The 17060-nt window shown below is 44.1% G+C and overlaps 1 long non-coding RNA gene across 1 annotated transcript; it reads left to right on the forward strand.

Annotated features, from left to right (window-relative positions):
• The first annotated feature begins 2477 nt into the window (after positions 1-2477).
• LOC107277388 (uncharacterized) lies at positions 2478-3359 on the forward strand. The gene is made up of 2 exons (XR_001541322.3): positions 2478-2597; positions 2684-3359. It is a non-coding gene; the product is annotated as an uncharacterized lncRNA (long non-coding RNA).
• The last annotated feature ends 13701 nt before the right edge of the window (positions 3360-17060 follow it).

Here is a 17060-nt window from a genome sequence, read left to right on the forward strand (position 1 = left end):
TCAATCCAAATTCTCGATTACAGCAAGACGGGAGACTTAGTCGTATGCTCTGTACTTTCTTAGTTGACGTCGGAGATTGACTCAGACAAACCCTATAGGTGCCCGCACGAGGCTGATATGGGAAGTCTAACGTTATCTCTGAACTCACCGAGAACGGTCATGTGAGCACGATAACAGTTACTCCAAGGTCTGCGGTTGAGAATATGAATTTGTTCATTTGCATTGAAGTCGGGGGCTACTATCGGGGTTATGGATACCACATACCTACTAGTAGTTGACTAAATCTCGACAGGATCCACCACATACCATGTCTTATACAGAAACTGACTTCGGATATGGAGGGAGTTCTGGATAAGGAAAGACAACCAGAGTTCTACATGGAAATGACAAAGACTACTCGGATTGTATCCATATTGGTTTCCCTGGTTCTACTCGGACAAGGGGACATCTATGGTTATAAATACAAGGCCCCCCAGGAGGAGAGGGGGGACAATAAGAGCTACAACATACAAGCCAATATACGCCAAGACAAGACGTCGGATATCGACTTCAGGGAAAAGCACGGCTAGTCCCCTACGGTGTCTCCGGATACTGTCAGGAGAGACGAAAGCGCTATTTCTGATCTCGCCGGGCACGGATTCGAGGAGGAAGACCACCCTGTTCTCGACTACGTGACGATACTTCAAACCACCACGTCGACAGCAGCTAGATAGGCTACTCCAAATATTGTACTGGTGTGATTATGATGAATAAGAGCAACGACCGACTTCGCCTAACAGGATGTAGGGCTATTACCTGACTGTTCAGGGGCCCGAACCTGTATAAAAATCCTCGTCCCCATCTCTTTTACCTCAGTCTCATATATATCCTAGTACCAACGATCCCCATACTATGCAAATACCGGAATCGCAACATCAAACGTCGACAGAAACATTTTTTTAGTGGAACAAAAAAATGAAATGGATTCCCTTAATAGAGGGTTTCCATATATTTGTTGCAACGACGCATTCCATAATATCAAAATTCACTGCAACATTTGATCCGTACATAGTGAAACATTACGAGTATACTAGCTGAAACATCGTAAAACTACTAGTTGAAACATCAAAAAGACCATATGCAATATTCAAAAAATATCAATAAAAAGAGCTAAAATATTTTTCGTCGAAATATAATCATGTGTGGTCTTGTTGTAAAGATTTAATTGCAACGAATAGAAATGTATGATCGGATCGTAGATTGGATAATTAATTTAGAAGAAAAAACATTTTGAAATTTTTTTAAAACCACACCTTCCTGCCGAGCAGGGGAGGGAGCTCCGGATTTTTCTCCCTCTCCCGGGCGACCAAGCAGGAGGGTTTTCGAAATTCTCTTGTCACGAACTTTGTCGCAAACTGAGCTTTACACAGTTCATTAGTGGACTCTGTCTACCGGTTTCGAGTCTTCAACTCAGCATGGTGTTTATATTTATAACTATTTATTCTTTACGCGGTAGGATAATGAGGCATCTTTGGTTTGTTCAATGAGTTTTTTTAAAGTAAATTCTATTATGGTGCCGTCATTTCGTGATAGAGAATATCAGAATAACTTTACTGAGTGCTGCAGTAGGGGAAAAAAAGGCGAATTAACACGTGCATACCCCTTTTTCAGAAGAGAGAACAAAGCGCACAAGAATCTTAATAATTACACACATAACTTGTCAGGATGTATGGTTCTTGCAACGATGGTGAAGTATTCTCATAGATTGGCCAGTGTAAGAATCCATCATGGGTGATAAATGCTACCAGAAAATCGTCTCATCAGGGGTACCGGTAACCAAAATATTCGAATTTGTTTGGATTTAGCGAAAACTAGCAAAGTTTTGTTTAAATTTCATGATTGGCCTAGAAATTTCGTTCGAAATTTAATTCCGTCCGCTCAAAAATTATTTGCAAAACAAAATAGCAAACCTTGTTTGTGGGCGTGAAAGTTTTGTGCATCTTAGGCCCCGTTCCATACTCCAACTCCAAACTTCAGTTTCCTCGTTTTCTGTTAGCATGTTTTTCAAACTAATAAACGGTGTATTTTTTTTAAAAAAATATTTCTATATAGAAATTATTTAAAAAACAAATAAATTTATTTTTCAAGTTTATAATAATTAATATTTAATTAATCAGGTGCTAATGAGCTTTTCTCGTTTCACGTGCACGGAAAATATCTCTCCAGTTGGAGAGATCGAACGGGGCCTTAGTCCAACCGTTGGAGAGTTATTTGAAGGAAAACCATTTGAGTTATTAGTGGTCAACATGAAATAATAATATATAGTGAACGCTGACAGTTGTTTAAAAACGGAGAATGTAGGCCCTTTCTGTTAGACGAGAAGAGGCGATCATTATCCTCACATAAAAAACTAGAGAGAAAAGAGAGAAAGAAAAAGATATGCCACTATCACTCGCCACGGGCACGCTTATTATAAATAGCCCCCCTTCCAGGCTTTGCTGCAAGCAACCAAAACGTATAGAAAGCAAGGATGTCGTCGTACTTCCAGACCACTCAACCGTTTAGTAGGACTTACAAGATCGGTAAACCCAAGGGCGGCGGGGACGGGCAGGGAGCTGGTAATAATTACTTTATTCACTATCAACACTAATATATATAATTGATAGTTTCATTCTGCGATATTTGTGCGTTTGTGAATCGCTAGAGGGAAAACAAGGATCCGACGGTGCAGGCCGGCCGCGCGTGCGGATAATCACACACAACAACGACCACGAACCACGAGTCGTGCAGCACGAACAAGCTCCAGCTTCATCTCCGGCTCCGGCCCCCGTCTCCTACTGAATCAACTAGCAATCAACCAACGCATCCATCGTATAGATCCGTCCATCCCGTCATGCACGCGTAAGTGGCACTAAATAGTACTCCTACTCCGTAAATATTTCCTCATTCCCTAAATATGTTTGACATCGTTGACTTTTTTAAACATGTTTGTTCGTTTTATTCAAAAACTTTTGTAATATGTGTAAAACTATATGTATACATAAAAGTATATTTAACAATAAATCAAATGATAGAAAAAAAATTAACAATTACTTAAATTTTTTAAATAAGACGAACGATCAAACATTTTTAAAAAAAGTCAACGGCGTCAAACATTTTAGAATGAAGGTAGTCCTAAAATCACCGCAATGGTACGCACAATAAGATGAGCAGATAATTGGGACATACGTACGTTCGTACACCTGCTAGTTGCGCTGCTCCCCCGTAGTTTCGACCGGCTTCCCGTGAGATCGAATAGCATGCGGCCCAGCATGCATATGTGTAATATGTCTTTGTAAATGTAAACTATAATAAAGACTACTTTATAGCCAATGTAATAGCCAATTCATATAATAGTTGTTTACTATACTATTAATATCTGGTCCCACCTATCATACACATATTACGTCTTAGAGTCCATCCTGCAGCTAGCTACAGATCTATAGCCCGCTGTTCTTCTTTTTCTTCCTTTACCTCTTTAAAATATGTTTACAGCTAGCTTAAAGCCTGCTATTGTACCTGCTCTTACTATTCGTGTGTATGGCAAATCACGGCGGCCTAGGAGATCTGCTTCACTCCAGTGTATGTCTAAATCTTGCTTCGGGTTCAGGGCGTGTGTTGGTATTTCTTAACGACATTACTATAAATATAATTCCCAGCATGACGTAGAAATATTCATGGTATATTTATGGTCACAGAAATGATCCACAAGCGCACGGACATACCATTGTAGCGTTTCACCCGGAGTATTCCAAGCTATCGTATTTATTTAATCCCAAGGGAAGATATGACAAGAGAGTACTATGCTAATAGTTTATATATTACTTGTATACATCAAGTTTTGTGTAGGGGTTAAGTGATTCAAAGGGTAGGTGACATACAGAAGAAAGAACTAAGATTCCCTCACTAAACAAATACTAAGCTAAGTGGAGAAAGAATAAGAAAAGAATTCATTCCTATACTTCTAATATACATACATCTTTAGTCTACACTTGCTAGTATACAGTCATGCAACCAATACCCTTAACAGTGCCCTCCTGGTGTTTCGAGAGACCACCCTTGGTTGTCGAGTTTCTTATGACAACCTGTCATGACCATCCAACCTCCAACCGGAGCTAAATAAGGAGGAGTAACCTCCCCAGGAAAGTGTACTTAGGATTATATACTAACGTGGAGGAATACCCGTACTGAGCTGTCACCATCAGCGGCCCACCTCTACTGTCCCGCAGCATATAACCCTAATTAATGGTATCCAATAATCTAAGCACCGTGCTTATATTACTAAATACTACTCTGCATCCTTGCAGCTGACATAGAGCAACCGAATACTCGAACATTAAACCCACATCAATGTACCTCTCTGGTAAGCTAGTTACACAGCTATATCGATGCAAGTATAAAGTAAAGTCGATACTCAAATAATATGAATGGAATAAAATACCGAAGATGTATAAAGAAGAATATTCTATTAATTCGATAAGTCATACAAAAGAAGAGAGGAAAGCTACTAGAACCATACCCGAATTCTCCTGAAGACCCGAGGACTAAGAATACTATTTTAATTCCTACTCCACTAGCACTAGGATACTACTAAACTTGAGAGAGGGAGAGAGCTCTTCTTCTTGAGTGTGTGTAGAATGGAATGAGAGGAGTGGTATTTATAGGCCATTAGGTGCCTTGGGAGTGTGGTGATGCTCAAGATATCCAATAAGCATATTCCCTCTTGCTTCACCTCCTTGTGCCAAGTGTCATGACGGTTGCTTCGGGTAGAAACGGTCACAACTGCCATGGGATGTCGATAACTACCAGCCTGTGGATTTTCTAGGCCATCTGGGCTGTTTTGGGTTTGGCCAAACCCAAGGTTCGGCCGAACCCTGGACTGGCCCAATTGGCCCACTTTTTGGCAGGTGTATCTCTCGGTGGATCCTCAGCCCAGTGGTGTGAATTTTGGGCTTGTTTGCTCGTGTTAATTCTGTGTTATGAGCCCATCTATCTACAAGTCTGCTTCTCGACAGCGTTTGATTGATCGTTCGTCTATTTTCTGTTGATTCTCCTCCATTTATATGTGCTTCTCCTGCATACATGTTAGTAGCATAGTATATAGTGGGAGTAGATATTTTATTTGGAAATTTTGCATTGCAAGCATATCTAGTCTTCATTAATTGGGTAGTATTGACGGTCAAAATTGGTCGATAATGACCGTCAACAAACCCCCCAAGCTTAAACCTTTGCTCGTCCCGAGTAAAGGACAAAAGAAAACAAAGACTTGGTTGTTGATTAGGAGTTGCTACTATACTGTATATCTCAAATGTACAAGTGTAAGTTATGGGTACTCTCTCTCAAATTAAATAAGTTGGCACGGTGACTTACCCTTACACCTAATTCCCGCAAGACACTGCCTTTCCTTGTCTTGAGCGGTTGAGAGACAGAACAACAATTAGAGCACTAGTCACCCACTCTTTATTCAACTTTTATTCCGGGAGTTTCCAAATGATTTTGCAAAAAAATCCAAGTTCCTCATATGATTCTCTTGATCACTCAAAGTGTATGAATATGGATTCCTCACCAAATTTGCCTTTATGATTCCTACTCTAAGGTTTGATATGTGGAGCTTGGTAGGTATCAAATGTGGCATACTTACATTCACATTTATTACTAAGTCAAAAATTGGACTAAAGCAAATGACTAGACATACTCAAGATCAAGATCATGCAAGTGTGTGAGTAATATGGTGGAAATGGAATGTGGATAACAATAAAGAAAATGCTTCTCCTTTATGCATACTTTCTTCTCCAAAATCCTCCATTCATAAATATGGAGAGGGCATGGCTATATTTTTCTATATGTTTTTTTTATCATGCTCAACATCTTTGAAAGAGCAGAAATTTATTCTTTTCATAGCCATGCCTTTCCCTCCTCTTTTTTTTCGCAAAGGATTTTTTTCTAGGAGAAGAAAGCATAAATTGGAACGGAGATTATTTTTGGATGATGATGAAATGGATATAGTGGATAAAATGGATGCTAGCTTCCAGTGTAGAAATTTAGCATATGTGTGCATATGTGGGTGTATGATCTTGATCATATGGTATGAAAAGTATCTACACAAGTCACAAAATTTGACAAAGTTCAACGGAATTACAAGCAACCAAAATGTATATAGTTTATCAATACGAATATTTTTGACTCTGGTAGGAATTCATATCAAATGAGGAACTTTCAAGTTTATCATTTTTGAAAAATAAAACATCTGGAATTCAAGTCAAACTTAGAACAGGATTATAGCAACTCTTATTTACTATCTCATATCTCGCAACAACCTAGACTTAGATTAGCAAGTGCAGCTCACTTCCCTCAGGTTCCCAGATAATGTTTGGCTTTTCTTACTCAACTTTTGAGAGAGTACTTAACCATGAACCCATATATGAGAGATATAAAACAGAGCAACTATTCATCATTTCAACATGAAGAACTAAGCATGTCTTACCTAGCATATTAAATCTAACCTATCTTTTTGGTATTGCAAGTTTTTGTGTTGTTTTAAGTTTTATAAATGCAATGCAAAAATTAAACATGCAACTTGAAAGGGAAACATGTAATGTGATACAAGTTAAATATGTAATGTGATACAAGTTACCTCAGTGGGGGAGAGACGTCTCCCCCTAAGCTTGCCTTTTACTCAGGGCCCTTGATAGGGATTGAACCCCTGGAAGCGGAAGTAAGCTTGGAGATTAGCGTGCTGTTGCTGCATCAGATTGTTGATGTTGGTAAACTGTGCATCAGCATTTCACTGCCATTCTTGCGTTTGAGCTATGTGTCCTTCGAGGTTGTGCTAGATTTTTCCTGCTTGCGGTTCAAGGGTGTCCATCCTCCTAGTGATCTCACCCAAGTCCCATCGAGAGGAAGTCGAACGCTACCAGTTGGAGAATGGAGGCATGCCGCTTGAACTAGAAGAACAGGAGTTCATGTTTCCCCACTACATATCCTGAGGTGCTTGCCACTGGTTTTCACTAGCACTCTGCCAGGCCGGACCCCCGGTCCTATGGCGAGGAGCTTGGGTCCATCTAGGATCATCTCCAGATGGTTCCCAGTCGGCCTCATACATTTGCACCGGCGGTGAGGGTGTTGAACCTTCGTGCTCGTTTCTTGCCATGTTGCGGGTGTCCATGTATGATACACCTGCATGAGATTCTTCTATAGTCTGCAGGGGAATGGTTAGCTCATGGCAGTTGTACAAATGATATCTCGGGTTAGGTAACGGGATTTCATTCGTACAACCTGGGAAAAAGAATATGAGAGAGCCATCTACTCCATGTTTAAGTATATGACCTTGCACTAAATAAGTCTCATCAACATAGGAATGGGGGTTTAAAATGTAAGCAATTTGATCATTAGAAATAACCCCGAGCCCGTTCGCTATGCGAGTAATTAGACAAGTGCACTCAACAGGAGCAGTGAACTTTATACTCTCTAACTATTACCTAATCATACATTTCACAGGGGCAACTTTGATCTTTCTAACCATGGCAAAATGAATAATCAATTCATCCTCTCTAATAGGTCTAAGATCACTTCTAGAAAACAAAGTCATAGCAATCCATTTGTGCATAAGCCTAAGAGTAGGATTATGGATGTCATTTGTTCTAGGTTTCTTGCAAATTGGAGCACCAGAAATGTCTTCCCAAAATCTGTTTTTCTCGAACCCGGAAATTCCTTTCTGAAGATCGATTTTATAGGTATCGTGAAAACCAAGAAGTGTACCTAATCCTTTCCATGTAAGTTTATGTTCTTTACGGAAAAAGCGAAAGGAAATTCCATCTTTTATTTCTTTCAGAGTGCACAAAAATTGTAAAGTAAGGAAACGAAGACCAGGCTCATCTACTACTGCAAATCTCTGCCATCCAACAGCTTTCCAAATAATGCGAAAGGCAAGCACTTTGAACATAAGGCGGACCACCGTACGAAGCCTAAACATCGCAGCGGGAAAATAGTGTTTGCTATGGTGAAAGATCTTAAAGTAGTGTTTGGAATGGGACCTGGCAGCCAACCTATAGAGAGCGAAGATGGTCACGCAGCGATGTGGAAAAAGAACTCTATTTTTTGGGAGTTACCCTATTGGGAATTCTTGGACGTCCGCTACGCAATCGATGTGATGCACATCACTAAGAACCTTTGCGTAAACCTGCTTGGCTTGCTAGGTGTATATGGAAAGTCGAAAGATACACTTGAAGCACGTAATGATCTGAAGCATATGGAACAACACGGCGACCTTCACCTGGAACCAAAGGAGAAATGAAGCCATTACTTGAGTCCAGCCAGCTACTCTCTTAGCAAGGCAGAGAAAGAAAGTATATTTGAATGCTTGGAGAGCATCAAGGTATAGTCTGGATACTCCACGAACATAAAGCGAATAATAAGCACGAAGGAGAAAAATTTCGCAAACCTAAAGTCTCATGACTGTCATGTGTTGATGACACAACTGTTACCGCTACCAGTTATTATTCGGGGTATCCTTCCAGACAATATCCGGGCAACAATAACAAAGCTATGTGCTTTCATGAACGCAATTTCGCAGAAGGTCATCGATCCAGATAGATTAGAAGCCCTTTAAAATGATGTGGTGCAATGTCTTGTCAGCTTTGAGTCGATATTTCCACCTTCATTTTTCAATATAATGACGCATCTGCTTTGTCACCTTGTCAAAGAGATCGGTATTCTCGGGCCTGTGTACCTAAACAACATGTTTCCTTTCGAGAGGTACATGGGCGTTCTGAAGAAGTATGTTCATAACCGTGCTTGTCCAGAGGCAAGCATCGCCAAGGGGTATGGAACAGAGAAGGTCATTGAATTCTGCGTAGAATTTATCGAAGACCTTCGCCCAATCGGTGTATCTGAATCACGCCATGAAGGGATACTATGGGGAAAGGGGACTTTCGGAAGGAAAGCAATAATGACGGTAGATAACAATTTATTCCGTAAAGCCCATTTCACGGTTCTGCAACAATCTTCATTGGTGGCTCCTTACATCGAGGAGCACTTGGCTCTTGTTCACGCCAGAAACATCAGTAAGTCCGATGCATGGATTACACGGCATCAAATTGATACTTTCCCCGCATGGTTGCGACAACATCTCATGGGTAACGAGGCGATTAACTGACAACTGGCCTTCCTGGCGAGGGGACCATCTGGCTCGATCGCGACATTCTAGGGATATGAGATCAATGGGTACATGTCACGCCCAGAAATTCCCGAATAGAATTCCAAGCAGAATGTGCATTAAAACCCCCGTCCAGGACCGGCCGGGGTACACAAACGACAAAGTTGACATACAGATCCACGTCTTACAAACATTATAAAGTCTTACATAAATGCAGCGGAAAAAAAAAGGATAACTGGAACTAAGCCTTGACTTGAACTGCAGCGGGAACACCACTCCACAGGCATCCTCGATGGCACGGACGAAGCCTAGTCCTCGGAGAAACCACCATCGGACACATACTCATATTCTAGGGTTGGGAAAATAGAGCAAGACTGAGTACTACCCACTGTACTCAGCAAGTCATACCGGAATAGGGGTATGATGCAGGGATTTATCAAGGGATAGCTATAGTGGTTCTTTTGCATAAAGCTAGCATTTACAAACAGAAGTTGAAATAGTAAAACAGTTGTAATAATTAATCAATATTAACCATCCACTGTTCAACGCTACCCCACGTTGCAACAGACCCAACCATCCACCTATACTATTCAATTCCATTAGACTAGTCTAGGATGTGTCTAATCACGGTGAATCTGGTTGACCGCCCATAACCGCGGGCACGGCTATTCGAATAGTTTTACTCTGATCAGAGGTGTACAACTGTACCCACAAGACACAGCCCCACGACACGTTTCTGTGCGCCGACATGCCACCACGACATACCGGAAAGAGGCCGTAACAGGACCCTTCGCATAACCCCCTCTAACCAAGCACACCACACCTCAGGTTTCACCCCCACTCCTCGCAAGGCAGCGGGCAGTCCCCTCTCGTGCCTAGGTGAATCCGAAAGCCGCACAGGCCGTCGCAGGGCCCATCCAAACTCCATCACGCCCACCCTTGCCTGGATGCGTTGGCTAGAGGAAAGCTACACTACAAGCCCAACCGTTGCCCACGCTGGCTTGTGGTAAGTACGAGGAATTCTTCCAGGGTTTCCCGCGAACCGGTCCTTAATTGCCATGGGCGCGACCAGCAAAACCATGCACCCACAGCCCACCATATGATTTATTTTAATTAAGCAACACCGAGACGGTGGCACTAATCCAACATTAATATTAGGACCTACAATCTATACTTCAATATGTTTTCCCTCATTGTGTGCTAGTTGAACTACGCATGGTAAGCAATCCCTAGTCCAATCTCTAGTCGTGTTATATCCCAAGCTAACAAAGGAACATGGTACAAACTAGTATGGCTATAACAGTAGGTAAACATCCCATGATAATATTATAAAACAATTCAGTATTTGAAGGAAAACAATAGAGCATTTGCAATATAGGATCAACATGTTCAAGTGACAAGCATTGTCACGACCAGAATTAACCCAACGGGCATTCCTTACGTGCGTGCATTATTCCTTGTCCCAGGAGGCAAGGTACACCAAAAGTTGATACAATTCAGAGTTTAACAAGCGGAAGCGTAAATAGTTAATTTATTACATGGGCGGCGAAGGCCCAGCACATAAGAAGACAAACGAAAAACAGCGGAAGACTAGGGCGACGACCACAGGCGCTTGACGGCAGGCACGAGCTAGACACCAAAGCCTTCATCTTCCGGGAACTCCTCTTCTAGGTTTGGGAAAAATTGAGCAAGACTGAGTACAACCACCGTACTCAACAAGACACACCCACAAGTGCATAATAAATGTAAGGGAGTACAAGGGGGGTTATAATATAAGGGTTAGGGTTTGCAGTAAACAGCATTAAAAGACACTTAGTTGCTCAAAGCTATTTTGTAAATACGATCCTAGAGCTATACAATATTATTAATCAAGGCCGTGAACCCACACGAACCTGCCTTAACCCAAGGCCTACGATGATTCAGACCGAACTGGCAACCCGACCCTGGGTCCCAGCTCGTCCCAAGCCAACCCAGGCCAACCATTCCACATTTTAGTCGTTAAGCAGGTTTTAAGAATTAAAACACTAACTTGGGTACCTTGCTCGGCTTGCCCATAACCGAGGGCGCGGCTATTCGAATAGGTTATACTCTGATCAGAGGTGTACATCTTTACCCACAAGACACATCTTCCTCATGTATAACCACGTGCCACATACCACCACGGTATACGGGCAGAAGACGTGACATAGTTTCCAACCCATCCTAGCCATAGACAAGAGTACCGACCCAACCCCACCTACGGCCGGAACCCCCGGGACAGGTAGGCAGGACTGAGCCCCTAGCAGCAGGACACCCGCCCTGTGCCATGACATCTCGACTACCGAGCCGCAGCTCGTGTAGCCTTCATTTGCCCTAGAGATGTCCATCGACCCCCGACTTCGTCCATCTCCATCCGTGTACTTTTATTTATAACCAGACTGAGCCACAAACTAAGCCTTACCCATTAGACATGTGGAAGTACGGTAGTGCTTTGCAACAGAGGCCCGAAGACCGGTCCTTATATGGCCGAGGTGCTACTATCAAAACCATGCACCCCGAGCCCTGCCTAAAACCATTTTGAGGATTTTGAATAGAGGGGGAGGTGTGAATCCAATTCCACAATAAATCAACCATTCCATAATGTTCAAGTGATATGAATATTCCCAAAGTCTAGAGTTGTAAAACCACCTAATGTTGCCTAATTAACCAGCGAAGCATCTACCTAAGTTCATACTAGTGGAACCATACATAGAGTACCCACTAGTTGGGGTTTTGTTTATTCTAGGGTGAACAAGGTAATAATAACAATAGCAATAATAATAAGGTCATAACAAAGGTAAATAGTCATGGCTAAATAAAACAGTGATAACGCGGGAATTTAAATAAAGCGATAATGAAATAATTTAAATCAAAATAATTTTATAAAATGGGATTCAATATGTTCAAGGATGATGTGACTTGCCTTGCTCGCTTTCCCAAACGTCGGCTTCAACCTCCACGAAGAGCGGATCTTCCGAAGCTGCAGCGTCTACACGACTAACGGAAAGGAAAAAGGCTTTTACTCTAATAAAATCCACATAACAAGCAGGAACAAAGCACAAAAATGGGTTCTTGACTTCTTAAGGGAAAATTAGAGACTTGAACGGTCCAATTCCGAGTTCAAATGGCCAAGTTACGGCCATTTGAAGTTTATATGCTCTTTAAATGAATATTTACAAATTTCTTCATTTAAATTTTAATTTAAAAGGGATTTATTGCGTCAGCCGAGGGGAGAGGGCGCGCGGACCGGGTCCACGAGAGTGGGGCCCACGCGGCAGCCTCACGGTCCACGGTGGACCGGGTGCACCCGGGCTCGCACCGGCCGGCGCCGTGGGCCCCACGCGTCAGCCGCACCCGAGGGCGCGGGCGGCTGACGGCCGGGCCCCACGCGGCAGCCACTCGGCGCGCCCGAGGGCGGCCATGCCGGCGCGGTCACGCCCCGATGGTCGCCGCCGACGACCACAGGCGCGGCGGAGCGGCGGCCGAGAGAGGGGAGGGAAGGGGGAAAGGAGGCGACGGTCCACGGCTCACCCCGGGGCGACGGCGGCGACGGAGGAGGCGGCCGGAGCGGAGGGAGGCGGCGGCGCGGCTCGGGTCGACGGGGACGGCAGCGCTCCGGCGGTCGGTGACCGAAACGGAGGGGTGGACGAGGTCGGCGAGGATGCGGCAAAGCCGAAGGAGGCGGCGCCGAGGTGGGAGGCGGTCCGGGGCGACGGCGGCGGCGGACCGGAGCTCGGCGGCGACGGCGGAGAGAGAGAGCGACGTCGCGAGCTCGAATCCGGCGAGGAGGAAGGGCGGCGAGAGGCGGAAACGGACGGAGGAGGTGCGGGGAGGGTTTAAATAGGGTTGGAAGGGGGAGAGGGCGGCCGGAGGGGAAGGAAACCGGCGCAGCGTTCTCGGGCTCCATCAATGGCGCCGGCGGGATTAGGGGAGGGGTTTCCAAATGAATCCAAGGGAGAGAGGGAGGGAAAATTGGGCGGAAAGGGAGAGGGGATCACGGGGAGTGATTTCCCCCACTTTATTGCATGCGGGGACGGCGGGATGCGGCGGATTTGGCGGCGGCGGCGGCGCTTGGCGCGGGCGGAGCGGCGGGAGCGGCGGGAGGAAGGGGATGACGGGTGGGCCCCACCCGTCAGCGAGGGTGGCAGGCGGGCCCGCCTGTCAGCGGCGCGCGCGGGGAGGGGCCGAGTGGGCCGCGGGGGAAGAGGAGAGAGGGGGAGGGAAGTGGGCCGAGCCAGCCCAAGAGGGGGAGGGGGGATTTTAAGGTTTTTCTTTTTATAAAATCATTTTAACTTTGTTTATTGCTTAACAATTATTATTTGTGCTCTGAAAATTCCACTAAAATTTATTTACACATTTTAGGCTTTTAGGAAATATACAAAAATCCTCTAAGCCTTATTTGACTTTTACTTTGCACATTTTAATTTTTGGAGGCTTTCACACGGATTTTAATTATTCTAGGCATAATTTAAAGGATATATTTTAGGGTCGTTTTGGGACGTGACAAGCATGACTTGCCTTGCTCTGCTGCTGGAGGAACCTTGGCGACTATCTCAAAGTACACCGGAGCGTCGGGAGAGCCGGAATCTAAGCGACATACAGGGCAAACAACACAAACAGGCTATAAGACTACTGAAACAGAGAACAAAACCATTTTTAATGGATTCTACATATTTTTCTTGATTTACTGAGACTTGAACGGGCTTAAACGGAGCTCGGATGAATTAGTTATGATTTTTAGGAGATTCTCTGTGTTTATTACTATAACAAAAAGTCCTTAAATCATTTATTGCGCAATAAGTCACAGGGCTGACGTCGGCGCAGGGGGGCGGCGGCGCCGGCAAGCGGGACCCGCATGCCAGTGGCGCAAGGGGTGGCCGGTCTACCGTGGACCGGGACCACACGGGTGGTCCACCGCCGGTCCACGGGACCGACGGCCCGGATCGGCCCGGGGCCGATCGGACGGTGCGGGCGGCGGCCTGGCACGGCTTGGCTCGGCACAAAGCCGGCCGACCGGCCATGGGGGTGCGGCGGCGGCGCACGCGACCACCGGCGACGGCAAGCGGCCGAAGGTGACGGCGAGCGCGCGGGGAAAAGTGGGAAGGAGGGAGGAGAGGGGCTCCTCACCGGAGGGCGGCGATCGGAGCGGGGATGAAGGTGGTGGCGACGAGGAGGGGCGGACGGGCGGCGGCGTGGGCGGCGAGCGGCGCGAGCTCGGTAGGAGTCGCGGGAGGGAGCGGCGAGAGCGGAAAGGGGAAGAGGAGGGCACGGGGAACGTTTTATAGGCGGAGGGGGAGGCGGACGTGGCCAGGAGGACCGCTGATTTCGCCGGCGACGTGGGGAGGAGAGAGAGGAAATGGGGGGATTCAAAATGCGAATCCCGCCCCTTTCGAGCGCACGCACGGGCCGGGAGACGCGGGGAGAGGGCGGCGACGTGGGGAGGACGCGTGGGCGACGCGGCGTGGGCGCGAGAGAAGCGGCGGAGGTGGGCGTGGCGGTTTCGGCGGCGGTTGCGGACGTGGGGCGGGCGGCCGGAGGAAGGGGACGACCCCGACAGGTGGGGCCCACCTGTCGGCGTCCCGAGAAGAGAGGGAGGGGCAGCTTGGGCCGGCCCACAAGGAGGAGGGCGCGCGCGGCGGCGGGGTGGAATGGGCCGACGGCCCAAGAAGAGGAAAAGGAGGGAAAAGAAAAAGAAAAGGAGGAAAAGATTTTCCCTGGGATTTAAAAATTGCATGTGCTCAATTTTAATTGGTTAAAATTATTTTGAGAGCTCTAAAAATTCCACTAAAAATCTTGTTAGCGACTTTCGACATGTAGAACTCAAGAAAATTCCACATGCCAATTCCGATTATTATTTGCATTAATTTATTAAGGTTTACTCTTGCTTTACACAGGTATTTTCTCGAGACCATTTATAAATTAAATTTAGGCTTGGGGAGAAGAACTTCGGGGTGTGACAGTACATATTCTATACAAGAGCCCAAGACATGAAGAGCACGAACCAGAACAGTGCTATTCGTATCGATGCCATGGGACACGATGGTACAACTGGCACATATTACGGTGCCATCAAGGACATATGGGAACTTGACTATGGACCTCTCAAGGTCCCTCTGTTCCGGTGCCAATGGGTTAGGTTGACTGGTGGAGGCGTAACGATTGATGACAGTGGGATGACAACGGTTGACCTTAACAAGGTTGGATACTCGGACGAACCTTTTGTCCTTGCCAATGATGTAACGCAAGTTTTTTACGTGAAGGACATGTCTAGCAAAGGAAAGAAGGGTAAAGGGCCTGACGAGCCGAAGCGCCACGTGGTTCTTCTAGGCAAAAGAAAAATCGTCAGAGTAGAGGACAAGACTGACGAGGATTACGATCAGTTTGATGGGCAACCCCCTTTCACGGTGACGATTGACCCTAGCATCCTCCTATCAAATGAAGACACCCCTTACTCACGTAGCGATCACAAGGAAGGAACACTAGTGAGGAGAAAGTATGTGCGGTCAACCGTCACCGCCGATGTATTGCCGTAATTGTTGTGTACAAAATGTAAACTATTTTGGATGTATTGAATATCCATGTAAATCAATTGTTGTATGCATATGTTAATTATGTATGATTATTAGAATTTTTAACAAATTTAAATCATGCTTATGCTAGTTATATATGATAATTAGAATTTTTAAAAGTTTTAAATCATGCATATGCTTATTATATATGATTATTAGAATTTTTAACAATTTTAAATCATTCATGTGGTGTTTACATATGATTATTAAAATTTTAAACAATTTTAAATCATGCATATGCTAGTTATATATGATTATTAGAATTTTTAATAATTTTAAACCATGCATGTGGTATTTACATATGATAATTAGAATTTTTAACAATTTTAAATCATGCATGTGGTATTTACATATGATAATTAGAATTTTTAAAAATTTTAAATCATGCATATGCTAATTATATATGATTATTAGAACTTTTAACAATTTTAAATCATTCATGTGCTTATTATATATTATCCACTTAATGTACTATAGACAACAATATATTTTGAAGGTTTTGTCATTAATTTTGTGACTTTAAATCATTTTAATGCATTATTTACTATTTTAGAAACCCATATGTAATGAAATTTAATATGCAGTGCTATTATCTTTAGTCCCGGTTCTTAACCTTAACTGGGTTAAAAAAGAATTTGGAAATAGCGGGAAAAGATCTTTAGTCCCGATTGGTGAGAACAACCGGGACTAAAGATATAAGATTATTAAAGTTATTATTATATTATTAGAGTTTTAATATACGAAACTTAGACTTAGCATATATGATTATTTGAGTTCTAATATACGACACTTAGACTTAGCATATATGATTGTTAGAGTTTTAATATAAGATTATTAGAGTTTTAATATAAGATTATTCGATTATTAGACATAGCATATGTGATTATTAGACTTAGCATATATGATTATTAGACTTAGCATTTATGATTATTAGAGTTTTAATATAAGATTATTAGAGTTTTAATATAAGATTATTAGAGTTTTAATATACGAAACTGAATTAGACTTAGCATATATGATTAATTAGACTTAGCAAATATTTCTTGTATGAACAGATGGCTGATCGCGATGACGAACAGATACTATACGATACAACTGCAGAGGGAAGCAACCAGTACTGGAACGAAGAAGAGGGGAACGAGGATCCAAAACAGTACTTGAATGAGGAGGGGAACGTGGAGAGGGATGCGGAGGGGAACGAGGAGGGGAACAAGGAGGAGGAGGCTAGTGGAAGTCAACCCTCCGCTGGACAGAAGAGGGCACGCGGACAACGAGGTGCCGCGAAGAAGATAGAGGGTCGG

The sequence above is a fragment of the Oryza sativa genome, chromosome 11, assembly GCF_034140825.1.
Source record: "Oryza sativa Japonica Group chromosome 11, ASM3414082v1".
NCBI lineage: Eukaryota > Viridiplantae > Streptophyta > Magnoliopsida > Poales > Poaceae > Oryza > Oryza sativa.